This window comes from Protopterus annectens, chromosome 7.part0 (genome assembly GCF_019279795.1).
Source record: "Protopterus annectens isolate FY-2018-M chromosome 7.part0, PAN1.0, whole genome shotgun sequence".
Lineage (NCBI taxonomy): Eukaryota > Metazoa > Chordata > Ceratodontiformes > Protopteridae > Protopterus > Protopterus annectens.
Window position 1 is genome coordinate 1,942,127,610 of NC_056739.1, and position 21,584 is coordinate 1,942,149,193.

The 21,584-nt window shown below is 38.7% G+C and overlaps 1 protein-coding gene and 1 non-coding gene across 2 annotated transcripts in view; both read left to right on the top strand.

The window, feature by feature from the left end:
* SLCO3A1 (solute carrier organic anion transporter family member 3A1) overlaps nucleotides 1-21,584 on the top strand; it is a 1,904,841-nt gene that overhangs the window by 1,304,887 nt on the left and 578,370 nt on the right. The gene's annotated exons all lie outside the window — the stretch shown is intronic.
* TRNAL-CAA lies at nucleotides 5,432-5,544 on the top strand. The gene is made up of 2 exons: nucleotides 5,432-5,469; nucleotides 5,499-5,544. It is a non-coding gene; the product is annotated as a tRNA-Leu (tRNA).

Sequence of the window (21,584 nt, forward strand, 5' to 3'; positions counted from 1 at the left end):
TTTGTGCTGTGCATTGTATTAACCATCTATAAATCCCAGCTGTAATGTATGTGTCAAAATTGTTTTTCATGTTTTGCCAACTTTTCAGAAAAACATGGCAGATTTGCCTTTGCTGCAGAAGGCTGTGATTTCTATTCTCACACCAGGCAGATCACTTGTTGATATTACAGTGCAGCATAAGAGAGGCGTTGCAGTCCTGAGTGTGTTGTCCTTTGGATGAGATGTAAAACCAAGGCCCCATCTGCTTGATTTGGTAGTATCTCAGATGGATGCAAAAGTTCCCTGATACCCTAGCCAAAGTTTCACTTGTAGTATTATCATCAGCTTGGATCTCCCCTGAAAAGAAGCTACTAGCCTAGTAGGAATAACCAAGTCAATACAGGGCAAATAAACAAATAAAATGTGTAACAGATACATGTATTTTGTAAAGAGTTGCTTGCTGAGAAATAGTAGAAGTTGCAGTAACTACCCATCATGTTTTATTGCAAAGTTGAGCCATCCCTATTGATGTAAAGGGATTAAACTCTGACTGTGATCCAGGTACTCTGAGCTCAATTAGCAGTTTGGCACCTGTTGAGACTGGGTCACAGAGTAGAGGAGAGAAAAACATTTAGCTTGTTTGTCTTTCTTCTGGAAAGGGATGGGGTAATGTGTGCCCTGGATACACTCAGTGTTAAATTTTCAGGGTACGGGGGATCACACAAAGGTGCTGCCTTTAGGAAGTTCAGGGCTTGAATCAAATTGCATGCATATTGGGTGCACAGAGCATTGCTTATCTGCCCCTTGGATAGTATGAGGCATGTACAGGAAACATATGGACATAATTCATTCAACAAAGTCTCTGTCAGTAGCAGTTCTGTACTGCACGCCTATGCCGGATTAGGTTACAGCAGTAATACAGTACATAAACATAATGCAGTTCATAATGTTTTGAGAGGTCATCAGTTATGCTTAACCTCCCAAAGTATTTTGAGAAACTTTCTGAGAAATCATGAGAAGATGAAGAGCAAGATACATATTTTAATTTCAGTAAACGTTTTTTAGGTTCATAGGTAAGTACTAAGTTAGCTGTCCTTGGAGGCCATTTTAAGGCAAGCCAGTTTCCCTTTTTGTGCTTGAAATAACCTATCCTGTTTGGTTATAGACTGGCCTTACCCATCCTATGGACTGTAACTATATAGCATGCCCAATGAGGATAAGGGATTTGGGACTGTGCCTTTTTTTTTTTTTTGCTATGTGAGATTCAAAGCATAATGAATGATCTGTCCATTTAAAGCATGATGAATGGTCTGTCCATATGCCAGGTATTTACAAAGTTCAGCTTGTTGCCAGGTATGTCAGTCTGTTGGTGTTAGCATGTTGGTAGTGTTTAATTAATGCCAAGTACCAAAGGAGATATATGCAAATTTTAGTGTGTCATTTTTTTCCCAGTTCCACAGCCTACTGCAATCAACTTGTGACAAGTTTTCAGTTGATCTTTTAGAGGAACCAACCCTAAGTATTAGCATTTCTTTAGAATGCAGGATTATAAAGGAGGTTGGTAAGGTAGATGGATGGTCAGTAATAAGTACAGCAAACAGAATGAGGCCAGCACTACCATGAAAGTTATATGAGACAGGCAGAGATGCATAAAAGAGGTTCAGTATTGAACTACTCTGCTTAAGTTTAGAGGTAAAGAGTTAACTGTTTTAAAGACTTTGGTTAAACAAATAGAAATACCTTGTGTAAGAAGCTCTTTTTCCATGTTTGAACATATGCTCTCAGTAACAGAATAGATAATACTCAGAGTGACGCACTCTTTATAGGAAATGAATACACACAGCAAATTTATCTGCCAGTTTACTGAATCATGTTGTATAGTTTAATAGTAGAGGCATGTGTGCTTTACAAAGAGTGTATCTTGATGGGAAAGGAACATCTATGCACAATGCATTCAACATACTGCAACTATCTGCAGATGTATAGATAGCTACTACTTCATTTGATCTCAAATTCTATTCAGATATTCTCTGTTTAGAAAAAAAGTTTGCCACCCGAAACATTTTGATTTGTGCTAGTACTACATCTGATTTCAAAGATTCTCATGATGACTTCTCTTCTGAGTCCCATTCTTAGCTGACTCAGAAGAAATAACTATCTTCTTTACCTTCCAGTAACCTCTCTGAAATACTCATAATTGCAGTTACCTAAACAATTTCTGTAAGCAAAGATTCTGCTGTCAGATGTCATGTGAATAATGGTCAACTGTCCGTGAGCATCTATAGGTGGACAACCAACCATATTGTATGTTTTTAAATATCAGCAAGTTGTAATAGTTGTTTACATCATTACTTTTTTATTTTTTTGATCTGATATTCTAACATGTTAAGCAATAATGCCTAATATAAGTTTGCATTGTAGTAAAATAATAGACCACCAGGAGGGGTTGTGAAGCCTTATGCCACCACAGAAAAAAGGACCTCACACTTCCTGGGAGGTCTGTAAACCTCTTATAACAGCCAACCAGTAGGTATTATTATGCTTAGAAAATGAAAACAGTATTGCTTTACAATACAAATACTGCACAGAAAACATTTTTATAAACTTACAGGTTTTGTAAGAAAAATAATCCCTTATGGAAACTAGATTAACTAGGGAATATTATATACATACACACACACACACACACACACATATATATATATATATATATATATATATATATATATATATATATATGTATACATATATACACATACATATGTGTGTATATATATATATATATATATATATATATATATATATATATATATATATATATATATATATATATATATATATATATATATATATATATATATATATATATATATATATATATACGTATTCACTTCATAACACTGAAACTTCAGAATACTGAAAATGACAAAACTTCATAATACTGAAGACCAAAATATTGAATACTCAAAGTACTGAAACTCAAAATACTGAAAACACATATTATGCGTAAACTCAGCTTAAACAACATAAATCATAACAATTTCTACCAAATATATGCAGGGGGGCAAGCCCCGCTGCACCCCCCACACCCCCTGCTAATTATATATATCTACTCCAAGATTGCACTTAACTACACTATGTGCAATCTTGGAGTTGATATATTTAATTAGCAGGGAGTGTGGGGCACAGCCCCATGGGGGTGCAGGGGCTTGCCCCTGCATATATTTGGTAGAAATTGTTATGATTTATGTTGTTTAAACTGAGTTTACGCATAATATGTGTTTTCAGTATTTTGAGTTTCAGTATTTTGAGTATTCAGTATTTTGAGCTTTCAGTATTTTGGCTTCAGTGTTTTGAGTTTCAGTATTTTGATATTTCAATGTTATGAAGTGAATCCATATATATATATCTATATGGGTCTACTTGAAAAGACCGAAATCCCACATTACCGAATCTGACATGACAGAGACGACATAGCTGAAATCTCACATAAACAAACAGTTGGAACACCGATAAGGAACTCCAGGAAACTAACCACTTGTCCATCTCCACAAAAAGCACAAACCAAAGCAAATCAAATCCCCCATGTGGAGGCTGTGCCCCACCCCCACCCGCAACTAAATATACCAAATGTGAGATCACACTACAGTGAGGAAAGAGCAAAGTTCATCATGGTGGCCAAGTGTTTCTTTTCCATCAGTAAAATTTCCAGTGTTTCCAGTGTCTGTTTATGTGAGATTTCAGCTATGTTATCTCGGTCATTTATATGTATATATATATATATATATATATATATATATATATATATATATATATATATATATATATTAATATAAAGTGATATATTCGTGTGTGAGTGTGTGTGTGTGTGTTTATGTGTGTGTAGATATATATATATATATATATATATATATATATATATATATATATATATATATATATATATATATATATATATATATCTAGAGATAGAGATAGAGATTTCTCTCTCTCTCTCTCTCTATATATATATATATATATATATATAGATATATATATATATATATATATATATATATATATAAATAGATAGATATATTTTAAGCCGAGTCATTATTTTTATTTCAGTACTATTATTAGAACTGTTTTCTTTTCAGAAAGTAAGCGGCTGTCATGTAAACCATGTCACTTTAGAAAACATTTGGCTGGAAATACCGCTAAATGTTGATTTTTTTTTTACATTGCATACACTATACAGTGCATCACACTGCCCAGTAAATATAATGGTAGAGCACAGAGTCTGCACTGTTTTCTGTACAGTGTGCCATAATTGCTGTGTAAATATAATGATACAACAAATAGTCTGCATTGTTTTCTGTGCAGTGTGCCATAACTGCCATGTACATATAATGATAAAATGCAAAGTCTGCACTGCTTCCAGTACAGTGTACCGTACTGCCACATGCATATAATGATACAGCACAAACTATGCATTACTGCCTGTACAGTGTGCCATAACTGCTGTGCACATGTAATGATAGTCTGGATTGTTTTCTCTGCAGTGTGCTGTAACTGCCATATTCATATAATGATACAACACAAACTCTGCATTACTGCCTGTACAGTGTGCCATAACTGCTGTGTACATATAATGATTGTCTGGATTGTTTTCTGTGCAGTGTGCCATAACTGACATGCATATATAGTGATGCAACACAAAGTCTGTACTGCTTCAAATACAGTGTACCATACTGCCACATGCATATAATGATACAGCACAAACTCTGCATTAGTGCCTGTACAGTGTTCCATAACTGCTGTGTACATGTAATGGTAGTCTGGATTGTTTTCTCTGCAGTGTGCTGTAACTGCCATATACATATAATGATACAACACAAAGTTTGCACTGCTTCCAGTACAGTGTACCATACTGCCACATACATATGATACAGCACAAACACTGCATTACTGCCTGTTCAGTGTACCATAACTGCTGTGTGCATATAATGATACAACAGTTGTCTGCATTGTTTTCTGTCCAGTGTACTATAATGCCATCTACCTTTAATGGTACAGCACAGACTCGGTACTGCTTCCTGAAAACTTTGCCGTTCTACCAACCACATGTAATGGTACAATACCGAGTCTGTACTGCTTCCTGCACAGTGTAGTATTGTGAAATACATGTAACTGTAACAGTGCAGCACAGAGTCAGCACTGCTTCCTTTACTGTGTACTGTACTGCCTTGTACATATAATGATACAAATCAGAGTCTACACTTCTTCCTGGAAGGTGTGCCATATTGCCCTAAACCTATAATGGTTTGGTACAGAGTCTGCACTGCTTCCTGTACAGTAAGCCATACTATGCAGTATATATATATATATATATATATATATATATATATATATATATATATATATATATATATATACACATATCTCCTGCATGCTTGGATGTCGGAGTGTGTATGTCAGGATGTTCGAGTGGTCTAAGATGCCAGACTCAAGGATTAATCTCCTTCCACAGTTCATGAGAATTCTGGACTCTGCATGGAGGCGTGGGTTCAAATCCCACTTCTGACAGGTGGTTCAGAGCCGAGTGGCCTATGTACTATGCTGTAGATGACAGTGGCACTGGTTTGAGATGTGGCTGGGTTGACTGTTTCTAAACTCATGTAGCATGGTGGGTTAATGCAGTGGGCTGAAGTTGAGAGGGGCCCAGGTTTAACACTTGGCAGAGGTGTTTATTTTACAAGGCGATCTCAGACCCTACCTTGATGGGACTGCTGCATATCCACAAGTCAAGCTCCTCTCAAGTAACCTGCATGCTTGGCATCAACCTGGTCTTTGACATCAGTAGGACTTGTTGGTGAGACTCCACGCATCTGTGGAATAGACTCCCTGTCTATGTCAAGCAGAGTACCTCTTTACCCCTTTTTATCTGCAACCTGGATAACTGGATGGGAAATAGAAAATACATCCCTGGGATTCCACCCGTGTCCCTGCTGGACAGGGACATGGGGTGCTGATTTGTATAAACATGGGCTATACTCTTGGCTAGGCTTATAAGGGCCTCAGGGCCAGTAGCCTCATAATTTCATATAGTCCTATGATCTTATGATATACTCATAGAGCATGGAATCTGCACAGCTTTCTGTACAGTGAGCCATAATGTGCAGTACATATACCCGTAGAGCATGAACTCTGCACTGCTTACTTTTACGTATACTCATAGAAGATGGACTCTGTTGTGTTTCCTCTATAGGGAGCCATAATGTGCTTTACATATACTCATAGAGGATGGACTCTGCACTGCTTCATTTATAGTGAGCCATACTGTGCGGTATATATACTAATAGAGCATGGACTCTGCACGTCTTCCTGTCCAGTGAGCCATACTGTGCGGTACATATATTCATAGAGCATGGACTCTGCACTGCTTCCTTTACAGTGAGCCATACTGTGCTTTACATATACTAATAGAGGATGGGCTCCTCACTGCTTCCTGTATAGTGAGCCATACTGTGCTTTACATATACACATAGATGATGTTCTCTGCACTGCTTCCTTTATAGTGAGCCATACTGTGCGGTACATATACTAATAGAGGATGGACTCTGCACTGCTTCATTTATAGTGAGTCATACTGTGCAGTATATATACTAATAGAGCATGGACTCCGCACTTCTTCCTGTACAGTGAGCCATACTGTACGGTACATATATTCATAGAGCATGGACTCTGCACTTCTTCCTTTACAGTGAGCCATACTGTGCTTTACATATACTAATAGAGGATGGACTCTTCACTGCTTCCTGTATAGAGAGCCACACTGTGCTTTACATATACTCGTAGAGGACGTTCTTTGCACTGCTTCCTTTATAGTGAGCCATACTGTGTGGTACATATACCAGTAGAGCATGGACTCTGCACTGCTTCCTTTAAAGTGAGCCATACTGTGTGGTACATATACCCATAGAGCATAAACTCTACACTGCTTCCTGTACGGTGAGCCATACTGTGCAGTCATACACTCATAGAGCATGGACTCTGCACTATTTCCTGCACAGTGAGCCACAAAGCCATGTGCATATAATGATACAGCACATAGTCTGCACTGTTCCTGTAAATTTGCCATACTAACAAATACTTAAACTGACAGGGCACAGAGTCTTCATTGCTTATTATATAGTATGCAATATTGCACAGTACATATAGTGGTGCAACAGAGTTTGTACTGCTTCCTGTGCAGTGTGCCAGACTGCCTACAGTGTAATTTAGTAATATTGCTGTGTTTCAAGCACAGAGAGGCACTCCAGCCATTGCATACCATAGTCACTTTCTTTGTGGTGTCTAATACTCCTCGATACATATCACATTTACATAAGAAGTCTGTGCTGCTGGAAAGGCACATAAGAAGAAATGTATTACTGTTGTAAAAGGAAGAGTACTTGCGTATTATCGCAACCACAGTTCCAACAGGAGAAACGTCTCTTTTATGAACCCTTTTCCTGCAGATAAATGTACTCCAAAAACCTAAAAATGTGTACATATATATATTTCAGCAAGAAAGGGAGAAAGATGTATTATAAAGGTCTGCTTAAAGAAATTATGACAGCAGCTGTTAGTCTTGTACCTTTCTTTATGTTAGGAAATCTATCTTTGAACCTGTGTTCAGCAGAAACGTACAAACATGGCATTTGATGTACAGAAATGGTCTGATGTGTACTTAGATGTCTGCAATTATTCAAAGCCACAAAAGTATGTAAAAATCAGTGCAGCTACACAGTCTGTAATGTTAAGCGGTAGCACGTTATAAGTATGACACAACTGGTCAACTTACCACTGAATTCATCAGCTTTTCGCAGAATGTCCATAATTTTTAATCATTTCTGTTTTGATCAAAAGGTAGGATTTTCAAAAACCATCACTGCCCCTAGCACTTCTTAGCTGTTGTTTTGGAGAAGAAATACTGAAAATCCAGAATAATGACACTTCCTACTATCTCATTCAACTGCAGAGCAGCACAACACACATGTATACAGTTCTTCGTTTTTGAGAAATTGCACCTTGTTTTATTGAAAAAGTCCATTCTGCATTCCATTACAGAAATGTTGGCAACTATAAACCGTAAACAACATATAAGGCTGTCAGTGTTTCAGGTGGGCCAAACATACTCCACCCTTTCAAATGTTCATGAGAAGCCGTAACTTATCAGCACAAGTACTGCTTGGAAAAGAGCCGTTTCTCCTGCTGGAAATGTGGTTGCGATAATACGTAAGTAGCAGAGTAAGATTTAATGATATGACTATGCAGTGTGACTTCTATAGCAGACAGAGCACAGAAGAGAGGCAGACAGAGAGAGAGGGATATATATATAGAGAGAGAGAGAGAGAGCGAGAGCGAGCAAGAGACTGTAAAATTAATAAGTGCAAAAGGGAAACAAGAAGGTTAATTGCCTCGGTTGTCTGTCTGCACCGACTGTTTCCTAGATGTTATACAGTGGAAAAGCAGCAGGGTAGCTTGTCAGAGGAAATGAGAGAAAGCACATGCTAAAGCAATTAAAAGCAGAAGTCTAATTGAAACAGAGATGTCTAAAATGAGAAGTAAAAGGTTCTCTTTTACTCTTCAATGAAGGCTGACTATGCTTTTACTGTTATTTCAGCGTTGAAAGAAGTCAAGATCATTGCAGTAGAGTTCAAGGAAAAAGGAGCTGTGGTCTTAATTCTTAAAACAGACATAGAGCCATGCCTGTGTATACTTCTGTAAAACAAGTACAGCAAACCCTTAGCACCCAAAATGGTTGATGCTGGAAAGTAACATTGCAGGTACTAAACTGTATACAATGTAGCATGTTCTTAGAACTCATTCACAAGATGCTAGGGCATGATAACCTGAACATCAGTGCTTGAGTGATTTTCAGATACCTTTAAACTTTCAAGATGAAATTCATGTAGCAATACAATAACAGATGTAGCTGCCCTTTTTCACTGGAGATTTATGTATACCAGGAGTTTTGAACTAAACAAAACCTCCTCCACAAATTTTATTTTGGCATTCAACGCCATCACTTGCAATGTAAAATTTGAGAATGTGCAGATTAACTTAATGCAGTTGTGAAAATTAATAACCAAGTACATATATACACAACTACATACACCGGTGTTCATTAATTATCATTGTAGACTGAATTACTTGCCAGCTACTGAGTGAAGCAAGTGTTATTGCTTTCTTTATGTCTTTCTTTTTCCATTATATCATCATTTTCTTTCTTCTTTATTTCTGTCTCTGTGCGTCTTGCTGTCTTTTTCACTCCTCCTATTGTGTATAACGTTTTGATTTTCAAATTCTGTAAAACCACAAGCACAAACAGAAAGAGCTCCACTTTTCATAATGATAAGCAAGATTTTGGAGTGGCCTTGGATTGCTCAGAGGCTGAGCAGTCAGGTAGCATCTTACCAACAACAAAAGTGGGTGTCAGACTCCCTGCCTATTGGGAAAAAGTAGGTTATGGGCAAATGCAGCATCATGATGTTTGTAGATCAGAGTTTGTTAAAGTAAACCTCCCTCAAGCTAGTAAACATACATTGAGGCATCACTGGGAGTTAGAAAATGATGCTGGACTTCTCCATTAAAAACACAAAACTGATTTTGTATTAGGAGTAAAGTAAATTTCTAATGAGGAGTTAATCGGTTAGCTGTTATTATGTTTTTTAGTCTAAAGGTGCAGAACCATGATACCAACATACACAGACAGAGAGAGACACATATACACACAGAAACATAGGCACACACACACACACACACACACACACACACACACACACACACACACACACATACACGAGAGCACACAAATGTTGCACACAGACACACAAACTCACCTACCAGAAGCAGCTAATGTTTAGCAGAACATCGTATTCCTTTTCCAGGGTATCAGAGAATCAAATGCACAGACTGCTGTGATCTTCATCCCATCCATCACAGAAACAGGAATTAAAATGATAAAAAAAAATGTAAATACCATACACAACATTTTTAGACTAGGTTGAATCTGCCATGAAACAAGCTTGAGTTATCCTGGAGGCTTATGTTCCCCTATTGTTTTGCTAGGGAAATGTCTCCTTTCACATAAGAAATATGAGTGCTACCAGCCTACCCCCGAGTCTTTTCTGAGATGAACTTTACATCTAAAACAGTTGACTGTAATCTCTCTCCATTATGTTTCCTGAAACTGTTAACAACAAAAGCAAACACTAACTGGGCTACTATTTTTACCCAACAATTTCTCAGTGATGTAGGACATACTTGCTGATCTTATAAGATCATCATTTAAATGGATCTGATTCTTAGCAGATTTTAGACTGCTTATGACAGCTTGACTTGCTGATGGCCACCTAATAGAGATCTTGTCACTTGTTTGCTGAAAATAGATTATTTGGCATAGGGATAAGAAAATAATGAATCCTTATCTGTAGCTTGGATTGATTCCCTTAGTCTTAATTTTGCTTGTAAGACTGACCAGATCATGTAACTAGTGCTACTGCATTGACTAACAAAAAGATTTAACTGTCATTAGTGGTTTTTATCCAGTTGATATACAAATAAAATAAATAAGTACATCTCTGCATCATTACCTCAAAAGTCCCAAGGAATGCCCATATGCATAGCATTCTACCTCTTCCCCAGCCGAAGAATCTGTCCTACATTTTCTGGAATTTCAAGTGCCTTTTTGTATGCATCACCTCATGAATTCTTGAGATGGTATTGTTGGTAGTAGTGATTTTTTTTGTCTGTGTGTGTGTGTGTGTGTGTGTGTGTGTGTGTGTGTGTGTGTGTGTGTGTGTGTGTGTGTGTGTGTGTGTGTTAGTGCTTGTAGTATGTTAACCTTTTGATTATGCTGCAGCTGCAGATGGACTATCACCTGATCAACTAAGTTCTACTTAAACTAAACAAAATATAATAATGGAATTTTTCTGGTCTTTTTGGAAACATAAGAAAGAAACTGCTAGTTGAGATTTCAATGTTGCATACTGCATACTATATACTGAGAATTATCAACAAGTGATTTAAACAGTTTTCTCATCTGAATACAACACAAGTGTCTGGTAGTAGTAAATTGAGAAGGACAGACAAGTATTAATGGTCATTTATGGCCACTGAAATAAAAGGGTACAGTAATGGCATCAGTAATAGTTCAATTAAATGTGACTCCCAAAACATGATCAGTAGAAAATTATGCATTAAATTGGCAGCTCAGTGGGAAAAAATCCCAAACTCAATTCACTGACACAAGCTTAATGACAGTGAATGAATGCCTAAGTGATTTGAAGGCAAAACTTTGCTCTAAGAGGTTCAACTGGACACAGCCTGCTACGTTAATGTAACAACTCTGATGTCACATCAGATTGGCACTCTTCCTGTCCCCATTGTTACCTAATGTTTAAGTGTTGTTTTTAAATCACTTCACTTTCTACACCTTTCCTTTATTTAAATTAATGTTAATAACTTTATTTTAGCATTGTCATCTTCATCTGTTCAGCAAGCAGTGTGATCTTTTATGAATTGTACATTTGATGTATAATTTTTGCAGAGCATTCCCTATGAAAAGTTGTATTCTGTGAGGTGACATATAATTATCATAGGAGGGACCAGATCTTGTTTAATAAAGGAAGAGGTGAGGGTGGAAACATGCAAGAGAATGCACACTGGTCCACACTTAGTGTTGTCATTTATTTTAAGATTTTCAGCAAAATATTTTCATCTTTACTTTACAACTACTTCAAACAAGGTGAAGATACAAAAGGTGGTCTGTATCAATGGAGAGATGTTCATCGTGTTTCACTGTTGCAGTCATGACTGTAGGGTTCTCCCCTGCCGGCAGGCAGCCCTCGGTCGGCCAGAATCCCAAAGTCTGGTTCCGGCGTCGGTTGTTCAACTCTGCTCCCTGACGTCAGAGCACCAGGAGTATAAAGCTGACAACCGACGCCATCTTCTCCAGTCTTTCTTGCCGTGCGGTGATAGCAGTTCGCAAGTGCTGGTCGGTAGACTCCTGATGAATATTTCTACTTTCTTCGGTCTGAAGACTTTCTTCTCCACTCAAAGCTAAGTACCCCATTGGGGAAACTTTTTTCTTGCACCACTCCGATGTCAGAAAAAGTTAATAATTGTATTTCATGTGGGAAGCAAATACCTCATAAGGATTTTCATTCTTACTGTATTCCTTGCTTGGGCCCTGACCATGACGTAGCTAGTTGTCGGTTTTGTGCTAGATTCAATCAGCGTACATTCAAGCGAAGGTACGATTTTGCTTTTCATTACTTCGGTAGGCACTTTAACTACAAAATGTCGTCGGACACGGTTCCATCTACTGGAGTTCACAAGAGTAGCAAGGATAAAGCCAGGCCTCCGAGGTCCAAATCTGATGATAGCGCACATGTGGAGCCAGCTTCAGGTTCGGCCGTCGTCAGTGAGGTGCTTTTGCAGCCCCTGTCGTCGGCCATTTCAGAACCAACGGCCGAAACGTACTCTCATGAGGAGCCAACCAGGCCTTTAAATATCTCTGTTGCAGGTCCTTCAGACAATGCTCCTTCGGATGAGTCTGGAGCCGCTGTGCAGGTACCGGCTTCTGAAGGGGTTTTCAGGCCTACTCAGCTTCAAGTAAAGGCAAAGCCAAAGACAAAGGCAAAGACTCCTTCTAAATCAAAGACTTCAGCACAGGCCTCTTCTGAACTGGCTCCCAAGTCACAGAAACAGTTACTCAAGATGGCAGAGGATTTACTCACAATGATTAGGGGTTCTCATCCCCCTCCAGACAAAAGGCCAAGGCAGGATGTTTATTATGATTCCTCTGATCAGGCTTCTGTTTCCTCAGTTTCTTCTTCTGATCAGGAATATTCTTTCCCTCCTTATGAGGATTCTGATGTGGAAGAATCCATTCCTTCAGCTTCTCCTCCTGAGGATTTTTCTTTTGGGGAAACTCTGCATGAAATGAGGGTACATTTCCACTGGGAGGGACAGGAGTATTCAGAATCCAAGAAAAGACTGAGGGATTTTCTTCTTCTACCCCAACATAGACCCCTGGCAATTCCTCCTGTTTTGGATATTGTGGATGATGCCTTTTCGGAGGCTAATTTAACCCTGATTTTTTTTCTCCTGCTCCTGTTAAGCCTGATAGGTACTACAGGGTTCATGATTCCCACCAGTTTTTATACAAGAATCCTACTGCTGACCCTGAAACCATTTCTCAGGGTCTTAAGGGTGTTAAGGCCACTACTGCCAAAAATCCTATTCCTACTGAAAAGGATTCTCGAGCCTTGGAAAGATGGGGCAAAAAGGTGTACACTTCTGCTACTTTGTCCATTAGGGCTTTAAACTGTCAGTTTCATATGCTTAAATATCAGCAATTTCTCTTATCTGTCTTAAATCAAAAATTTACTTCCATTTCTGCCTGTGCAGAGGATAAGGAATTACATGACCTATTGCATGCCACTGAACAAGTTGGGAAGCATGTTTTACACTGTGGATTTGATGCCTTGGAGGCTTCTTGTAGGGCTGCAGCCTCTGGCACAGTCATTAGAAGACATGCATGGCTAAAGGAACAGAATTTACCTGAACAAGTAAAGGCTAAATTATTGGATGCTCCTGTTCAGCATAATGTTTTGTTTGGATCTAAAGCTGAAGAGGTGATTAAAAAGATGGAGGATAAGGCGAAATCCATGCAAACAGTTAAAGATTTCTTACAAGTACAGCCTCCTAGATTTAGCAGGAATTGGCCATCAAAAAACTGGTCCTTTCCCTCTTCAGACAGGCCTCAAAGGGGTAGATATAGACGCTCCAGAGGAAGGCCTCAAACACAGGCTGCTTATAGACCAAGGCTGTGGACTGCTTCTACCCCTAGGGGAGGAGAGGACAGACCACAGTCTCAAAGGAAACAAGCTCAATGACTCCCTCGGTTGGGCTGCAGGAACGTCTTGCCTGGAAGCCCCTCTCGGAGGAAAACTCTCTTTACCAAAATTGGACTCAAATAACCCAGGACAAATGGGTTTTGGATGTGATTTTAAGAGGTTACAAATTCCATTTTCATACTTTGCCAAGGCCAAACGGATGGCCAGACCTTCCAAAACATCAATGGACGGAGGCCTTAAACCAGGTGGAAGCTCTTTTGGCTATGAATGCCATAGAACTGGTACCTCTTTCAGAGATGGGAAAAGGGTTTTACTCAAGGCTCTTTCTAGTCCCAAGAAAGCAAAATTCATGGAGACCCATTCTGGATCTGTCAGTCTTGAACACCTTTCTAGAGATTCCAAAATTCAAGATGCTTACTCTACAGCAGTTACTTCCAATGCTGTCCAAAGATGCATGGATGGTGACTTTGGATTTAAAGGAGGCATATTTACACATTCCCATCAGGCAGGATCACAGAAAATACCTCCGGTTCAAGGCCGGATCGAGGCGCTTTCAATTCTCTGCACTGCCCTTTGGATTATCTACTGCACCCAGGGTCTTCACCAAATGCCTGGCTCCAGTAGTAGCTTACTGCAGACTCAAGGGAATTCAAATATACCCTTATCTGGACGATTGTCTAATTCAGGCAGACAGCAAGGATGTCTTACTCCAGCATCTACATTTTGTACAAAGCCTCCTCAAATTCCTGGGATTCTCTGTAAACATAAAAAAGTCAAATTTGACACCATCACAAGAGATAACTTTTCTGGGTGCTCTTCTAAACACTACAACCCAGATGGCTTTTCTGACATCCGAAAAACAATTACAGCTGGCATCAACTTTCAAAGCCTTGGCAACTCTAACCCATCTATCTGCAAGGAAATTCCTGCAGGCTTTGGGTTACATGGCCTCCTGCATCCTTCTCATACCATATGCAAGACTACACATGAGGAAAATACAGTGGTACCTAAAAAGTGTTTGGTCTCAGCATTACCACAGTTTGGACATACTGATTCCTGTCCTTCCTTGCCTTCAAAAGGAATTTCTTTGGTGGTCCAGGGCATGTGCTCTAAACAAAGGGAAGCCCTTCCGTCTACCTCCTGCCTCTCAGATTCTAACCACGGATGCCTCAGATTATGCTTGGGGAGCCCATTTTCAGGGCAATTGTCTGCAGGGCCTTTGGACAAAGGATCAGAAGCACCTGCATATCAACTTAAAGGAGATGTTAGCCATTCAGAAAGTTCTATTGGCCTTCAGGAATCTCATACAGCCAGGACAACTACTAATACGGACAGACAACACCAGTTATGTGGTACATAAACAAGCAAGGGGGATCTCATTCCTACCCCCTTTGCAGACTAGCCATGGATTTATGGAACACAGCTCTAACTTGCAATCTGGATCTTCAAGCTCAGTTTCTACCAGGAAAACAAAACTTACTGACAGACAGTTTGAGCAGAAACCTTTCGGATCCACACGAGTGGATGCTGGACACCAAAATATTCAGAATGATAACAGCAGTATGGGGATGTCCTCACATAGATCTCTTTGCATCCCATCTAAATCATCAGCTGCAGATTTTTTGCACCAGGACATTCCACAGACAGGCTTGGAAAGTGGATGCCCTGTCCTTCAGTTGGAGGAACCTCTCGGGATATGCCTTTCCACCTCTACTTCTTCTTCCATGAGTGTTATTGAAGATAAAACAGGACAAACCCAAGATGATAATCTTGTTGGCTCCGAATTGGCCTCGGCAGTTTTGGTATCCAACTCTAATAAACCTATGCCTGGAGCCCCCTTGGATTTTACCTCAGTCTCCGAACCTTCTGGCCCAACATCAGGGTCAGGTTCTACACTCTCATGTCAGAACTCTCAGCCTGGCGGCCTGGTTAATCCAGGGCCTTTGATTTCTTCTTTCCTACCCAAGCAGGTTGTGGATGTCATTTTGGAATCTAGACGTCCTAGCACTAGGAAATCTTATGCGGGAAAATGGAAAAGATTTTGTTCCTGGATGCAGGCTCAGGATTCTGATCCTCTTCTTCCTAACATTACTTTAATTCTACTTTACTTGATGGATCTCTTACATAAGGGTCTCTCTTTCTCTTCCATTAAGATCCATGCTTCAGCTATTTCTGCTCATTATAATACAGACCCTCCCATCTTTTCCCACCAGCTCATGAGACAGTTCCTCAGAGGAGCTAAGAACTTAAGACCTCCTAGATCTCCTCCTATTCCTGCTTGGGATCTCAATTATGTTTTGGAAAAACTAACCTTGCCTCCTTTTGAGCCTGCCACTTCTGCTGACATCAAGTTTTTATCTTGGAAGACAGCTATCCTGTTGGCACTAACCTCTGACAGGAGAGTTTCAGAGTTACAAGCTCTTATGGCGGTGGAACCTTATATTATTTTTCATCAAGACAGGGTATCTTTGAGGACTAATCTGACCTTTATGCCTAAGGTGGTTTCCAAAGTGGCTTTAAATCAAACTATGCACTTGCCAACCTTTTTCCCCACTCCTCAAAATAAAGGGGAAAGGATCTTACATTCCTTGGATGTACATCGACAGCTACGTTTTTACCTGAACAGAACCAAGGACATCAGAAAATCTGAACAATTGTTTGTTTCTTATGCTTCAAGTTCCCAAGGTAAAGCCATTTCTAAACAAACCATTTCTAAATGGATTGCTCATGGAATCAGATTTTGTTATTCACACCATGGAAAGCAAATCCCAGGGACCATACGGACTCATTCCACCAGAGCTGCTGCCACTTCTGCAGCCTTCCTCAGAGTTCCTACCAAGGACATATTGGAAGCTGCAACTTGGAGTTCAGTGCATACTTTCTCTAAGCACTACAATTTGCCTCTCTACTCTAAGTCTAGGGCAGGCTTTACCTCTGCAGTCTTGCAGGGCCTTTTAGCCACCCCTTCTTCTTTATGACCACCTCCCTTTCTTTCAGCTTTGGGATTCTACCCTACAGTCATGACTGCAACAGTGAAACACGATGAACATAGTACAGTTGTGTACACCTACTATAAATGTAGATGTTCGAGTGTCTTCACTGTTGCCGTCTGGGTTTCCCTCCCTCCTGTCCCCTCTTATTTTTACTTTTGTGTGGTTCCTTTTTTCACCATTCTTCTGAGGTGTCTTTGCAAAGGTTTTGGGACCATTTTCATTTTGGGACTCCTGACATCTGGGGCAAGAAAAACTGGAGAAGATGGCATCGGTTGTCAGCTTTATACTCCTGGCGCTCTGACTTCAGGGAGCAGAGTTGAACAACCGACGCCGGACCCAGACTTTGAGATTCTGTCTGACCGAGGGCTGCCTACCGGCAGGGGAGAACCCTGCAGTCATGACTGCAACAGTGAAGACACTCGAACATCTACATTTATGGTAGATGTACACAACTGTACTTTCCTCCTTTATGTCATCAAGTATGGTTTTAGAAATTAAATAATAGTGTTCAAAGTGACAGCTGTGCTTCAATGCTGAATTGCCTCTCATAATTTACTGATGGTCTGATCATTAATTCTCTAGTACTTTTAGTTTATGAGTAGATAAATCGTGCAACATTAAACAGAAGGGCTGTGACATGCTTTATTGGTGGTTTTAATGTGTTGCCATTTAGAATTTTCATATTGAATATATGCCCTCACCTGGAGCTAAACTTTACTGGTTAAATAAAACATGTCACACCTTTTCTAAATTCTTGTTTTTTAGTGTTGGGCCAGCAAGACACTTCTTTTAAACTCTGCAAAGAAAAATAGCCACTTGCTGAAAGTCACTAAGAGGAAGGAAGACAAAAGTGTAAATGTCCAGTAGCAGCTGTATAAAGGAGCCAGAGAGAGAGAGAGACCCAGGCAAAAGCAAAGAATATCTCTTGACAGATGTTTGCAAACTGTCTGTTTGTCAAGTCCTCAGTGGTGAAGCAGCGGTCTTGTGTAGTTCACGACTGTTTGATTTTAACTCATACCGAGCTGTTCAGCAAAGAGCAGGAGGCCCTTACTGGACACTGCAGCAGAGGGAGCTTTTAGTGTCCTTCAGAAGATTTGCATATCTGAGAGTGGTGTTGCACCCCACTGATAGTACTAGTGAATCCTTTTTAGGTATACAGTATGACTGTTCTGAGTGGTTTCCCACTACTGTGAAGGAAAAGTAGTTAATGGTTCAAGAACCTCATAATGCACCTTTCCACTTAAACAGCTGGGTCAGTTATTCCAGGATTGTCCTTGCTTGTTGTGTAATCCAATGCATTAATTTAGCAAAGACCTGGGAGTAGAACTTGTCAGTTGTCTCCTCATAAACTTTGCATGTCCAACACCAGCTTTAGTCCACTGCTTAACCTTGTCAGTAGATGTCCTCAGCACCGAGCTGCAAAGAAAGCAACAGTAAGCAGTGAGGTAGGTATTTTTTTCCTCCCAAAACACTGATATATTTCTTACAAATAACAAGGAATGTTTTGATGTTCTACCTGAAGCTATGCTGACACTAGTCAGCAAGACAGTTAAAGCCAGAAAAAAAGACAGTGCATATGTCTTTAGCAAGCTGTCTGATCTATATCTCTCCCTCTCTAAAAATATAATTTGATTATTCAAAGGTAATTTGTAGTTTATTGTCTTTTAGGTGGCCATGGTTCCACATATGCTAGCATGTTTCCTTTTGTCTTGTTTATGATGCCTTATTACTGTTAATTCCCTCTTATTTTCTCAGTTTTCAACTATTAAGGTGTCTTTGCTAAACAAATGTTTGACACAACCTTACTGTTCAGTATTGTAGCAAAGGTGTTTGGCAAAGAGACATAGCACTAAAACAGTAACACGGGTCAAGAAATGAGTTTCATAAATTATGAAAAACAACCCTGCATTTAAATATCTGGGATAGGGTGGTAAGCAAAACAGGAATAAATAAATGTATCTGATTTCCTTACAAACTGATGTTACCAATGACCTTTGGTGCCCTGAGTACTTTGTTAGTGGTGGTTTACTCATAGTTGGCACAAGAAATGTTATAGCTAGAAAGAAAAATATAGTATTTGCAGCACACTGAAGCCTTCAATTGTACTAGCATTCCTTTAAGATGTCCAGTGCGTACATTATGAAATAGCTTGTTATATATTTGGTTTAAAGTTTCTGAAATACCTAAAAGAAAATATTGTGTGAGCAACTGTAAAAGCTATAGACAAGAATTTTATCAGAGCAGTCTGTTCCAGCTGTAATGAGAAACATTATAACAGATTAAGATAATTTTCTTTAAAATACAGATATTACTTGAAAAGGGCAACACAGAGGTTTGCAGATTTCTAGCTAGATAGTGCACCGAAAATGTAATACAGCAATGGATATATAATACAGCAATTTGGAGCTTAGCATGTATTCAAGATCCATTACTTAGCTGGGAGTTTTACTAGTGAAATACATCTGCTATTCTGATGTGTACCTTATTTAGTATACTTTTATTCCTCACTCATTCTGCATATGTTGTGATGTGAGCAAATTATTTTTGTTGTTTATGCTTAACTGAGATTTCAATTCCATTGAAAGTAAGGAAAAATATGTTTTTGCCAAATTTTGACTTGTATTGCAACTAAACTGCAGTAGTAGTGGTTAAAGATGAGAAAGCAGGAAGCAGATGGAAAGAATAAATGTGGACATTAATCCTTCCTAGTAATCAATTCATAATATCATATCACACAAGTTTTATGGGTGACAAGTAATATGTTTTCCTATGTTGATTCTATTTTCTGAACCCATTTCAAACACAGAAGGCAATCAAAATACAAGTAAAGCTGTGGTATACTAAATCTGAGACCACCCCAGCAACAGAGGGAATATAATAGTTTGTCAAAAGCAAATTCACATTAGCAATGTGGATTAGTGTGCAAGGCTGCTGTGAAAGACCACAAGCAGTGAGAACATATGTTCCTTTCACTTACTTATCTGTGATTGTTTTTTTTAAATTAGGTTGGTGGACTGGTACACGGTGCCTTCTGCTATGACATGGAATTGTTGCAACAATAAGACAAGCACAACTTACGGATAACAAACTGCACTGCAAACACATACTCACACACATATATATATATATATATATATATATATATATATATATATAGTTATATAGTTATATAGATATATATATATATGTATATATTATATATATTATATATATAATATATATATATATATATATATATATAGATAGATAGATAGATATATAGATAGATATACAGACTGTGAACATACTGAAGTAAGTCAGAAAGCTGTACAGATGCATGTTACTATTAAAATGGTACACACTCCATGCAGAACTACATTCAACGAAATTAGTGCTTGCTCAGAAATCTAAAAATCATTATGGTGGCTACCTATGCTCTGTAGACATTGTTAAACTGTGGAACTGTGTTCCAACGGATATCAGAAATGTCTAGTTTCATCTACAACTTAAAATGTACAGATCATTAAAATAGTCCTGCACTTCTCGCAACCCCTTCTTACTCTGTTATTCCATGTATATTTTTAAATTATACCTAGCAATAGAACAGTCCTGACCTTGTAACAATGCAATTACTATGTCCCTTCCTTTTGTAGCATAGCTAGTAAATATCCTAAAATTCTCACTCTTTTGTCTCCTCTTTACAGGTTTCAAGTAAATAGCTGTTTGGATAAAATGTGCAAATGCCTGACCTGGTGTCTGTGTACTTAATTTCTATGTATGTAAACTGTAAAATAATGCTGAATGGTCTGTTGATATTTGTGACTTTAGCATGCTGTAAATGCTACATAGTGTACTTAACATAGTGATTACCTGCTGAACTATCTGTTCCCTAGTGTGAATATTATGTCATACTTACTTCCTGTGAAAATGTATGTAATGTGAATCTTTTCTTCTGGGCCACTGAAAAGTTTTTTTTTTTTTCTCATTTGTACTTTCCAATATGTTAAAGACATAAGTAAATGAACAAATAAATATGCAATGTTCATACGTTACTTGTCTAAAGTGAGGTGACAGTGAATTAAAAAGGCAAACATTATACAGTAATGTTGTAGTTTCAATGTTTCTATTAGGTGATTTGAAATATAATAGTGGAGTGAGAACAGAGGCGAATCCAGCAGAAAGAAGGTCGCCTAGGGCCACATGGCTGGGGAGTGGCCCACTCTGGCCAAGAGGCGTAAGCATTTACTTTAATAATATATTTAACAAAAAAAAAAAAATATGTGGTGGCTACACTTTCTCCTTTAAGGAGAAACATACTTGCACAGCATGCATGCCACCGTGTAAGTAGACACATTCCACACTTGCACTCAGAATTTAAACTATCCATTTTGTTAAGAGAGAGTGTGTGTGTGTGTGTGTGTGTGTGTGTGTGTGTGTGTGTGTGTGTGTCTAAGTAAATACTTGAAACTAGAGAGAAATTGTGCATGTATACATATGTATGTGTATGTGATGGTATGTAATTTAAGCTAGCTGTTCCGTTTCTGTATGAGAAAGAGTATGTGTGTGTGTCTGTGTGTGTGTGTGTGCTTATGTAATTTAAACTAGCTGTTCTGTTCATATGAGAGATAGTGTGTGTGTGTGTATGTGTGTGTGTAAGTAATTTAAAGTAGAGCTTTTGGAGCAGAAGACTGTAGATTCTACTCCCACACCATGTAGATGGAGTGGTGGTATTGCTGTACCCTTT